This window comes from Falco rusticolus, chromosome 6 (assembly GCF_015220075.1).
Source record: "Falco rusticolus isolate bFalRus1 chromosome 6, bFalRus1.pri, whole genome shotgun sequence".
NCBI classification, from domain to species: Eukaryota; Metazoa; Chordata; class Aves; order Falconiformes; family Falconidae; genus Falco; species Falco rusticolus.
Window position 1 is genome coordinate 68,172,764 of NC_051192.1, and position 12,803 is coordinate 68,185,566.

At 40.4% G+C, this 12,803-nt stretch overlaps 1 protein-coding gene across 1 annotated transcript in view; it reads right to left on the minus strand.

The window, feature by feature from the left end:
• Positions 1 to 12,803, minus strand: part of ERICH1 (glutamate rich 1) — an 82,288-nt gene that overhangs the window by 22,307 nt on the left and 47,178 nt on the right. The window lies entirely within an intron of this gene.

A 12,803-nucleotide genomic window follows, 5' to 3' on the forward strand; every position in this document is an offset into this window, starting at 1 on the left:
CGGAAAAGGAAAGTCTGAAAGAATGCAAACCTTCCAAGTGTTTTATTTTAAACTACTTAATTTATCCATTTATCTTTGGATCTTAAGACTGATTTGAATTTAATAACATAGTTTCTAAGCAGCTTTGTAAAATCTGGGATGTTTTAGGATCTGGGTTCAACTTATTTTTATTAAACACATTCTAAATGAATTACATTTTAACGAACAGTTGAAAACATTAATGTGAGTCACTTCTTAGTGACAGAGATCTATGCTAAGCTAAATATACATATAAATATATAGACAAGTATGCTGTAAAAATGAAACACCATAGGGAAGATCCTGAGCAGCTGTGTAAACTGGTAATCTGCCGGTTTGTAATAGCTGGGAATCTGGTGCTACAGTCTTGCCAGTGATGTAGGTTTGTTCTTTACTGCATGCTGTGTTGCAATGGGGCTCTGCCCTGGCCATAGCTGTGAGGACAGAGTGCTCAAAGCTTTTTTCCGTAGTGAACACTCCAAAATGGCTTTCAGATAGGAAAGCCAAGTTTTATTAGAACATATACTAGAACAGGTGATTTTTTTGGGAGAAAACTCAAAATGAGGAAAACCAAACCAAAACATTACATAACTGTATCTTCACCTTGCCTACTGCATCCTGGTAAATGAATCCTCTTTGCTCAGGCTTGCTCTGAGTCCAACACATCAGCAACTTCCAGAGCTGCAGAAAAGTGTGCACAGTCCCCTTTGGGTCTCTAGGGGAAGTCCCTCTGAAGCCTGGGTTCCCACTGTTCTCAGCAGATGCCTGGTCTCTGGTATACACAGAGCTTATTACTTGGTCACCATCATTACTCTGCAACCTGCCTGTGCTTTACAATCTAGGAAGTTATTCTCTCTCAGCAAATGTCTGCTCATCTCCTACGGGCTCCTTCCTGGCTTCTCTACTGGGCAGCTACAGTTTTCCAAAGAATGAAACATGATAAATGACATAAACATGTGATTAGTCATAATAAATTGAAAAAAAAAAACCCAACAAACCAGAAACAACTGATACCATCTGTTACACAAATAAATGTTTGGGAAGTGACTGAAATAATGTTGTCACATGTTCTCAACAAGAGATCATGTACTATGCATACTGTATTTTCCTAGGTATTGATCCCACTGTACATCACCTGCTTTATACTATTAAATCACCTAGTACTAGGCACAGCGAAATACTACTGGGATAACATGGCTCACTCAATCTTTGCAATTTCCAGGATTTCTTGTTCTGCTTCCCAAAAGCAAAGCACTTCAAATGGCAATCTGAGCACAATGACTTGTCTGTTCAGGTTAGTAAAGTGTCAGGTACTTTTTTGTTCCCATTTAATTTGTTGGAAGTTTGAAGGTGCTCTGCACCTCACTGAAGCACAGTACCTTTGCTTGAAAATGAGACTTCCTTACCATTCTTCAGTTATATGACTTGATTTATGAAATAACCCTGCTATGACAAAGGGAAACGTGTTCATCTGTCTACACTTGACATTATAGTTCATACAAATTTTAAAATCTGTCATCTGCTAGCAAATACATTCTTTTCCATCGCATACTGCCACCCCAATCCAGCTCAGTGGTGACGGCATTGCTTTTTTTTTTTCTTCACTTGGTGCACTGCCTGACACCTCTTATGAACTCAAAGTTTACTTTTTCTTTATCACTTCATGGAACTCTAATTATTAATAGATTGAATTCACAGAATACATGTAATATGCTATGGATATGCATAATTTTTCTTACCCTTTTTTGATATATTTATCTGTGTAGTTAGATGCTCAGTACTGTCACGGTTTAACCCCAGCCAGCAATTAAGCCTCACATAGCTGCTCACTCGCTCCCCTCTGGTGGGATGGGAGAGAGAATTGGAAGTGTAAAAGTGAGAAAACTAGAGAGTTGAGATAAAGACAGTTTAATAGCTAAAACAAAACCTGTATGTGCAAGCAAAGCAGAACAAGGGATTCATTCTCCACTTCCCACCAGCAGGCAGGTGTTCAGCCATCCCCAGGGAAGCAGGGCTGCATCACACCTAGCCGTTACTTGGGAAGACAAACACCATCACTCTGAATGTTCTCCCCCCTTCCTTCTTCCCCCAGCTTTATATGCTGAGCATGATGTCATATGGTCTGGGATATCCCTGGGGTCAGTTGGGGTCGGCTGTCCTGGCTGTGCCCCCTCCCAGCTCCTTGTGCACCCCCAGCCTGCTGGCTGGTGGGGTGAGTGAGAAGCAACAAAGGCCTTGGCTCTGTGCAAGCGCTGCTCAGCAGTAACGAACACATCCCTGCACTATCAACACTGTTTCCAGCACAAATCCAAAACCTAGCCCCATGCTAGCAACCATGATGAAAATTACCTATACCTCAGCCAAAATCAGCACAGCTATACTAACTGAATCTCTCCCATGCTTTCGTGAACTGGCCGATGTACACTACCATTAATCCCACTGGAAAATAAATTCCCTTATGAGCATTAAATGCCATTGCTTCAGGAAGGAATAAAAGGGTTATCCCAAAGAGAACTTATCCCACCACAAGCATCTGACTTTAACCTATATTGCTGACTTTTAGGCAGGATGTTCTACTTAAATGAAATATCCATCAGCAGGCAAGAAATCTGTAAGAGGAAACTAAGAATAAATCTGGGTTGAACAAGTCCCTTTCTACCACTTATTGATATTTCATATGTATTTCTTCCACAATACAGACAACAGACATGGGCAAAGAAATTGTGACACAAGTCATTTGGCAGCTCTGACACAAGAGGCTACTGTACTCCTGTATCACTGAATATAACCTGGGGACAGGCTCTGATTTGTTGTAAGCATCTGAAGCTGTACTGGAGACTATCAGTACATGTTCCAGTGACTAAGAAGTTAGTCTTGAAGACTTTTTGGACTTAGAGAGGACAAAGCTTCAGAAAAAAAAAGCTTCCTCCGTCTTAAATTTTAAATCCACAGAATCACAGAATGGCTGGGGTTGGAAGGCACCTCTGGAGATCATCTAGTCCAACGCCCTGCTAAAGCAGGGTCACCCAGAGCAGGTTGCACAGAATTGTGCCCAGGCAGGTTTCGAATGTCCCCAGAGACCTCTCTGGGCAGCCTGTGCCAGGGCTCTGGCACCCTCAAAGGAAAGAAGTTCTTCCTCATATTCAATAGGAACTTCTTCTGTTGCAGTTTGTGCCCATTGCCCCTTGTCCTGTCACTGGGCACCACTGAAAAGAGCCCAGCCCCATCCTCTTGACACCTGCCCTTAAGGTATCTGTAAACATTGGCAAGATCCCCTCTCAGTCTTCCCCAGGCTACACAGGCCTAGCTCTCAGCCTTCCCTCACAAGGGAGATGCTCCAGTCACCTCACCACCTTGGTAGCCCTCCGCTGGGCCCTCTTCAGTAGTTCCCAGTCTCTCTAGAACTGGGGAGCCCAGCACTGGACACAGCACCCCAGATGCGGCCTCACCAGGGCAGAGCAGAGGGGCAGGATCACCTCCCTCCACCTGCTGGCCATGATCCTCCTGATGCACCCCAGGGTCCCACTGGCCTTCTTGGCCACCAGGGCACACTGCTGGCCCATGGGCACCTTGCTGCCCACCAGCACTGCCAGGCCCTTCCCCGCAGAGCTGCCTCCCAGCAGGCCAGCCCCAGCCTGTACTGGTGCGGGGGGTTATTCCTGCCCAGGGGCAGGACCCTACACTTGCCTTTGCTGAACTCCATGAGGTCCCTCTCCGCCCAGCTCCCCAGCCTGCCCAGGTCTCGCTGAATGGCAGCGCAGCCTGCTGGGGTCTCAGCCACTCCTCCCCGTGCTGTGTCACCAGCAAAGGTGCTGAGGGGACACTGTCCCTTCATCCAGGGCACTGGTGAATCAGTTGAACAGGACTGGACCCCGTACTGACCCCTGGGAACCCCGCGAGCTACAGGCCTCCAGCCAGACTCTGCATCACCGATCACAACCCCCTGAGCTCTGCCACTCAGCCGGTTCTCAGCCCACCCCACTGCCCACCCATCTCACCCACACTGCCTGAGCTTGGCTATGAGGGTGTTATGGGAGACAGTGTCAAACTGACCACTTCCAACCTGAAAAAAGGAGAACAGAGGTATAACTGAATGACCATTTAATCCTGATGAAGCTGACACCACAGTGTATTTCACCATTCCTTCAGTCCTTTCGGGCTTTGTTTTGCTCTTCCTAACTTTTAAGTCTTAATTAATAATAAATATCAGGACGGCTTACACATGATTGGGACAGCAAGAAAAAATACTTGAGCAGAACTGTTCTGCTAATCTTTTCATACTCCTGTCATTACAGTTTTGAGGATGCCTTTTCAGCTAGTCAATAAAAGTTCCTTTACTTATGTTGTCAGTATTTGTGCAATGCCTCTAACATTGCTACAGTTCAGGAAAAAAGTATCAACTAGATTTTAGTGATGGAGAGATGTGATTACATTTTCAGGCTATAGATCAGAAACTTTAACAAGTGCACACAAAGAAAATCCCCTTCAAAAATTCCCCCTTCCGTCCCCCTAGTTTGGTTCCACCTAGAAGTAATTTATCACGGGGTGCAAAACTGTTGCTTCCTTTTACATTTTTAATTTGACATTATTCTTTCCAGTTTAGAGTGAAAACCATACTGCTTCCATTTTCTAGAATTGGAGTATCTCAGCATCATTCCAATAGTAAGATACGCAGAACTTTGTTAAACCTTTAGTACAAGTCGAGGAAGCTACTTAGCTTGAAGTCAATCACACTGTTCTTTTGTAGTAGTTGACAAGGTTACAAAATCACATTACTTGATACAGTATATGTCCTCTGCATTGGAAATCATCTATGTTTTCAAAAGCTGGAGAATAGTCAAGTGACATACCTCCCCCCCCCCAAAGACTTTGCTTCTGGTGTCTCTCATCTGACTCATGCTTGTTGTTAACGGGGTACTCAGGCTTCCTATGCTTAAGCTGCAGAAATGGCTTCCCCTGATACTCAGGGCAGCCAAGTGATACCTGATTTTTCCCAAGACAGTTACTATACCAAAGTTTCCAACGCTTAAGGAATATTTAAGGCTCAGACCTGATGACATGTGTTACACAGAACTTTGCTTAAACAAGAAAATGTAGAAACTGTTTCTTCATTTCACTTGTATAGAACAAAAGGGAGCCCGCTTGTAGGCTTCAGTTACAAGGTTGTCCCCGACGTTATTATGCCCATTGCATTAAGTGAAGATGCTGGATTCAGACGCAAGGAACAGGTCTGAGAAAAATTTTTTAATTTGCTTAGGCACTAACAGTTTTCTGAACTTTAACAAATGCAAGCCTGGTGAAAAAAAAAATAATCTCATTACCAATACAAATGCTTTCTTGAATTAAAGACTATCACTTCATTTGGCCTTTTCTTTTTCACCTGGAGAACATACAAATTTTTACACAGCTGATTAGACAATGCAGGCTGGCTAAGTAGGGATCATAAATTTAAGAAGATCTGTGTGCTTCTGTAATAATTATATATTTTACATTATTGTTGCTGTTTGTATCTGTACAGACTATCCATGTGTGCTTTTACACTAAACTATCATTACTTTAATGGCTGTATCACATGCTACTTGTGAAACATGAAAAATTATCACGTATGTATCTACTTGAACACTTTCTGTGGGGATATAGGAGATGAAAATTGCTTTCTTAGAAAGTAAGGTTTTACTTTTTTGTATAAAGACTCCTGGATTATTGTTTACTTTATGAAAAAGTGTTTTTAAAAAGAAAAAAAACAACAAACCAAAACACAACCAAATAAAAAAGCCAAACTCAATATACTATGTTTTATACAGGTCCTATAAGATATACAGGGGTTTATGCACAGCTCAGCTCTGTTTCAATTATTTCTGAAGAACAACTAAAAGAGATGCAAAACCATGAGAAAGTGGGTCATTTTCTTCTACACTGATGAACAGCAAAGAGAAAGTAGGACAGAAAGTCAACAAAATTAACTTATTTAAACCAAAAACAAACTCCAGGAAATCTGTAGTAAGGTTATAAGCTACCTGCACATCTCATTAGCAAAACCAAGTTTTGTAAGGTTTCACTGGAATGCTGAGTTTGAAGTTACCACAAGCAATGGTTGTTAAATCCTCCTCCTTCCCCCCTCATAAAAAGTTATCTTACTCAAGCTGGACAAGAGGCAACACTGTACAGGTTTCTGTCTTCTCAAAGAATTGACCAATTGACTTTGGTAGTCAGCTTCTATGTTCACAGGACTTTTTATTCTGGAACACTAAAGAGTTTATAAAAATGTTGCAGTAAGTGACACTAAAAACAAACTGCACCAATGGCTTTAGGGCCCCTGGAGATAAGGGCCAGAGCACTGACCTCTGTGAAAGCAGGACTGGGGGCCATCTGGATGGAGATAGCAAGTGCCTGAGTCTATTATGTTGGCTACTTCCCCGGCTGAACACCACCAAGGGAGACTGCAGCCTAAATTTTACTACTCACTCACCCTCTGATAAACACTAACCAGGACTTCCCACAAGATTCACTTCTGCCATTACCTTATATTACAGCAGGTGGAGAGAGCTTCCACCGTATTAACACATACAGTGACACAAAAAGCTGGCAGAAGTTCACTAAAAAATAGACTGCAAGCAGCACAAAGTAATTCAGGGCTTTCCATTTACTTAGCTTTTAAAATAGCATTTCACTGCAAGCAAGTTTAAGTGTATGGAATTACTGCCATTACAAGAGAAGGTATAGAAAAGGGAAGTGTAAAGACCTTGTAGATACATTTGAACTAACTGATATATAATGCATAATGGAAGTTTATACAGCTTGTAATCTAACTGCTAGAGGCATTTCAATTTAACACATATATTTAACCAACAATGTACTTAATAAAAATGCCAGAGTTACAGAGCAAAAAGGAAAAGAACTGTAGATAATCACTACAGAACACATTCAAGTAATTCAACCATTGCATTTTTACCTAGATATTTTTCTGCATATTTGCAAGTTATAACACCCTCTCTGAAGCTTTTGCTGAAGTGCTCTATGCAAATATACATGGTTTTGCCCTAAACAGTGTGATGTTTATTTTCAAATGCAAACATTGCCGATTATTAGTGGATGCTGTATACCATTATGATTTCTAGATATATTCAAAGAAAATACTGTAATGGAATCTTTTTCATGGGAAAAGTAGTTTCTGACATTACTTACATCTAAATGCCATGCAATCACTAAAATATCTTACAATGTTGGAAATTAGAAACACATACATACATATGTATGTAACACATATGAAGTAAGGAAACACTGCATACTGCATTTCATCGTCTTTCATTCTTCCTTGATATATTATTCTTCCCTTTTAAAGAAAATCTCCATCCAAAGCTGTATAATACTTAACATTAAAGGGTCCACCCATCAACAATATATTCAAAATTATAGTACCAAAGTTCAGCTGAGCAGCATTTCAGAATTGACTATGAGTACTTACTTCACCAGGCAACTAAATGCCTTAAAACAATCATAGGCAAACGTAGTTAAAGAATCACTACAGAACAGAAAAAACCACAAGAGGCATTGGAAAACATGTCGTCGGGGGGGGGGGGGGGGGGGCGGGGGGAGAAGCCCAAAATAAACACAAAAAGCCCAAGAGACAGTGAGTTAGCAATGGAGGCATATGTGAGAATTCTATTGGCAAGTGCTACAAAGAAGACGCCAAGAACATCTGGCATTTTTTTCAGGAGTAAAGCTTGCAAAAGGCAACAAGATTAAACCTGGATCCTGAGATGAAAGCAGAAGAATTGTATCACTATTTTATTACTTTAAGTCTTGCCATTTATCCTACGGCTATGTATTTCCATTTCTTAAGAAGCTGTAGCAAGCACAAATTAATATTCCTGTCCTCTACAGTGTTCACCTACACACCAAATAAAGAAGCACTGAACAAAGAATCAATCAATCTTTTTCTCTGGCAGAAGAACGGGAAGGATGGACACTATGTTCTTTTTGGTAAAAATGCTACAGTTCAGCTAAGGTATTTAAGACGGATGTATAAGCTACTGTAATATTCACTTTTTATGTGACCACAGAAAGAGAAGTGACAGGTTCCTCCAAACTGTAAGTCTGATCCTAGCTAGACTTTATTATCAACACTTGTTATAATATCACTAATGTCTCACTCTTCTAGTTATATGAGCAGGTTAGTAGGGTATTCTTATATGCTTCAGTGAAGAGATGGAATAAAATCAGGTCCTTGCACAAATTTTGTCTGTTGCAGCAGTTCAAGGTATGAAGTGTTACAGACCTGCAAATCAGCCCTGGAGCCTGCAGCAGCTGCTGCCTCCCTGTGCTGGTCTATCAACACACTCTGAATTTCAACCACATTCCCGTATGTGTATTTTTGCTCATGTCTTTATATGTTTGGGCTTCCACAGCAGAATCTTTACTATTTTACACAGCTTGTGATATGAAAAGTGTATTGATCTGAGCATTCAGTAAAGTTCTCTAAGGAATGACTCTTAATAAAGCCATCTTGTCTTTAAACCCACCACAGTTGCTTATTAGAACAGCACCCAAAGATGTTTGAACTCACCATGTCAGCATCGGTATAGATGATGGACAGAGATATAAAGATGCAAGGGAATAGCCAAGATGGAAAAAAGACAAATAACAGATTTAAAAGCTAATGGACAACTAACCTAAATTTGTTAGTTAAGTATAAAAGAACTAAAGCTTTTTAGTAGATTGAATGAAGGCTGGAAAAGAATAGGAGCTACACTTGAAAACTAAGAACTTCTTGAGACATTTTCACTTTACTTGCTGCTTCCTCTAAGAATGCTAGCTGAATAACTAGATATAATTTCTATATTTAATATTGGTCACTTTTCATAAAATTTCACACCAAATAATTTTCCTGTCAACTAAACAGCTGCATGCCTTTATCATTTCTAAAAATTATATCTTGCATGTCATTTTATAATTAGGATAATAAAGCACTCCATTAAAAAAAACCAAACAACAAAACCCACATGTAAAAAAAAGAGTATTAGCTTCTAACTCCTCATATTTAGAAAGACAATGATCAAAAAAATAGAGCTCTGTATTTGTCCAGACTGAGAAACAATGTTTCCATTTGTAAATACTCCAGCAATATTGATACACTGATGGAGTTCAGCGCATACTAAAAATGTAAACAGAATGAAAAGTCTGTGAACACACTGCAAACCTAAGCCATTCAGATAAGAAAGTACCTAAGTTGGATTTAAGACAGAAGCACAAAATGATTTAAACTCATTGTGTGTTAAGGATGCATCCTTTTTTATTAAGTGTTTGTTAGGTTCTCTTTAAGGTGCTGCAACCCTTACAGTTCCATTATACTTAAGATTTTTGCACCTGACTAGTCCATTATTCAAGCTACCAAAATGAAGTTTTTATCTTATATCTGGCATTGTGACAGTGCAATTTCTCTTTACCAGTGAAAAGTAAAGAAACAGAATGAATTTATTTTGTGGCTAACGCTGATAACCAGTTCAGCACTACACTCACACTTTGGTCCTGGTTCCAAAAAACCCACCACCACATCACCCACTGAGACTAATGTACTGAACAAATTTGAATTGGCAGAATTTGTTTCTAGCAGTCAGGATTTTAGGTTATATGGTATTTGTCATCCTGGTCTACACACCTTAAAGTTGGAATTATCTGTGAATTAGGCTTATGTTGCATTCCTTCAGTATTCCTAACATTTATGAATTCAGCTAATAAATAATCCCTTGTAGAAAGGCAGCTTAAGAATTCTTTCATTCATGGTTATTAAATGAGATTGGTGAAAAACTGGTATCATTAGCCTAACAAAGCAAAAATAGTTTTGTAAAACTGATTCTGAGTTCTCTCCTACTCCCCCAGCTACAAGATGTAGGGTAAGATACATGGAAGTCCTTACCAAATATCATCAACCCACCCAGAAATAAAAGAGCTCTGAGAAAGTAAGGCAACTCTATACTTATGGAAAGGTACAGAAGCAGGCAGAACCGGTATGAATTCGCACAAAACTTCACCTGTCATTACACCAGCCTGGCCAAGATGGGAGGCTCAAGACTATTGTTTAAAATATCTGCATCAAGAAAAGGAGGAAAGTGTCAGATGTTGGCAGTAGCCCACAGGTCAGTGAAGGTCTCTACAGTTGTAGAGAGCTAGGTGCTCAGCTACTGTAAACTGGCAGATCCATTCACGTCAGCATGGCTGTGCTGGTTATACCAGCTGAGTCTGAGAACACTCAGATTTCACACAGAGGTGTTTGTCAGGTGGAGCCGTCATCAGACAGATACAAATCATCTAGTACTGTGAATCAGAAATGCAGCTGTTGAATTAATTTGCTTTTTATCAGGAGAGATTGTGTATTTGCCATAATGCCTACTTGTGCAGTTGCGTATTGCCAAAGGAGGCAGGAAATCAAACTAATGGTACATAGATGCAGCGAAAGAATACACAGCTTTGGTAGAAGTAAGAAAAAACTGCAGTAGCTTTGGTCAGCCAGAACATGCTGTTCAAAGCAACTCTTACATTGCCCGTAGCACATTTTGGCTAGATTACAACAATAAATTTGTGTGCACTGGTATTTCTGTCTTTTGCTGTAGCAACATCCATTTTTTTCAGCCCTCCACAGATTGCTGAGAAGAGAGAGGCTGAGGGAGGCTGATGCATGGCATGTGTAACGCAAATGCTCTAATACTGAGCTATCACGATTCTACAGTGAAGTGACTCCCTTTCTCTCCATTAGTCTACTTTACAGAAGGCTGATAGAGTTCAAATTACTAACGGGGCATACTCCAACTATGAACCAATTTCCACTTTCAAGTATAAAATGGACAGAAGATGGTGAAACTAAAACAAAATTATGTAGCAGAAGTATTGGAAAGGGAGATGGATGAAGGACGATTTTCAAAGCTTCCTTGGCACAGGCTACAGTTGCACAGAGGGTTGCTCAGTACTTTAAAAGACTGCTACCTATAAATTGTGCAGAGGGCAGTAACCAAAAGGCAAAGGATATGAGATCAAGAAATTTCCCAAGTGGAGACTGGAGACAGTCTACTGGAAGCTATATCAATATGTGGCTGTAAGGCCACAAACTCCCATAAATTACAACAGCTGCTATAACAGAGTAACAATAAAATGAAATGATTGGGTAGGCCCGATTCTGACATGTAATACAAGGCAGCAGCATTTTTCATAGATAAAACTGTTTAAGAAAAGACACGGTTACTACTACTCACACACTTGTCCACTCAGCCATACTGATTATAAGCCCCTTCATGTTAGAAGTGAGCTTTCTATTGTGTTTTCAGTGTCTAGAGTATTTAAACAGCACAGTAATATATAACGACAGAAATTCTGCATTCAGACAGCTTTCCTCTTCCCCTGCTCCCTATGTTTATATTGAATGTGAGAAGTGAAAATACTGCATTGAAACAAGTCTCACTAGAGAGAAAGAGCAACATGAGCCCTAACAGTGTAAGGATGAGCCAGGGTCACATTCTTATGCTTAGTATTCCCAAGTGTGTTGTCAGTCAATGGATATTTGGGTCTTGACATGTATAACAGCAACACATTGCTTTGGTTCAATGCTAACAGGTTCATAGACAATAGCAAAGCAGCGGAGGTTGTAATTTTACATGCAACCAACTACGCAACTGATAGCTGAAAGGGAATTGTCATGTATATTAACAGCAATCAGAAGCCTCTCCAAAATCTACAAAACAACGGATCCTCCCGCTTTTACAGGTGATGCACTGAGATACAGAATGAAGCACCTGAACAGCTTTTTTTTTTTTTTACTGACATTCTTTTCCCCTTAATCCAGCACCCATCGACTTTACCCTGATGCTCTTAAGTGCAAAAGCTTAGGTCTTGATCATGATTTTGTTATGAAATAAGATGGTGAAAGTTAGTGAGGCAGTGTCCGATTTCCAGAGTGTTGGGTGTCTGCTCAAGTGAGGCTGCAATTACAACAGCACTGGCTTTTTGCTAGGATCTAAAGTGTTTTTTGGTGCTGTTCCCTATTTCTTTTCCCTTCCCATCAATTGCCTACTGTCACTATGACGACAGTAAGCCTGCAATACAGCTGCAAGGAAGGAGAAGGGGGGAGTATGCTCCATCTGAGAGGGGAGAAGTGACTCAGTGGGTGGGGGGACAAGAACAGAAAAATTATACGGGAAGTTAAAGGGATGCAGTCCGGAAAGAGGAGAAAATAGAAGGTCACACTGCCTCTTCATTCTGTGAGGCTCATGTATTGAGGAGGGAGCGTTCAACCAAAGTGTTTGTCATCATTGTAATTCAAAATAAAACAAAAAGCAAGAATAAACATGCCACAGAGATAAAAGCCGAAATTCTCTCTCCTGCTTCACATACTGCTACCTGACCAGCAGAACCTACTTAACAGATTTTCAGACTTATGGACATGTAAACAAGAGGAGATTCTGTCTGAGACACTGATTGTTATCATGGAGGAGTAAGAAAACAAACAGATGGAAGGACAAGAACCACTACAGAAAGCAAAGGTAACTGCTACAGTAAAGATGTCTAATTAAAAATGAATGCACTTCTTGGCAAATTCTTACTATGCTTAAGCACACAACTGCCCTCTGGGTTACAACTGAGTGTTCTCTTTGTTAAAATGTGAAGGCACAAACCAGGATTAGGCAGGGGTACATTGTTTTCTGCACTACAGGAACACAGAGAAATGAGATCTCATTTCAAAGGTACATTTTTGTTATTCAATTATTCAAAGCTTTCTCAAAAACATGCATAAAGTT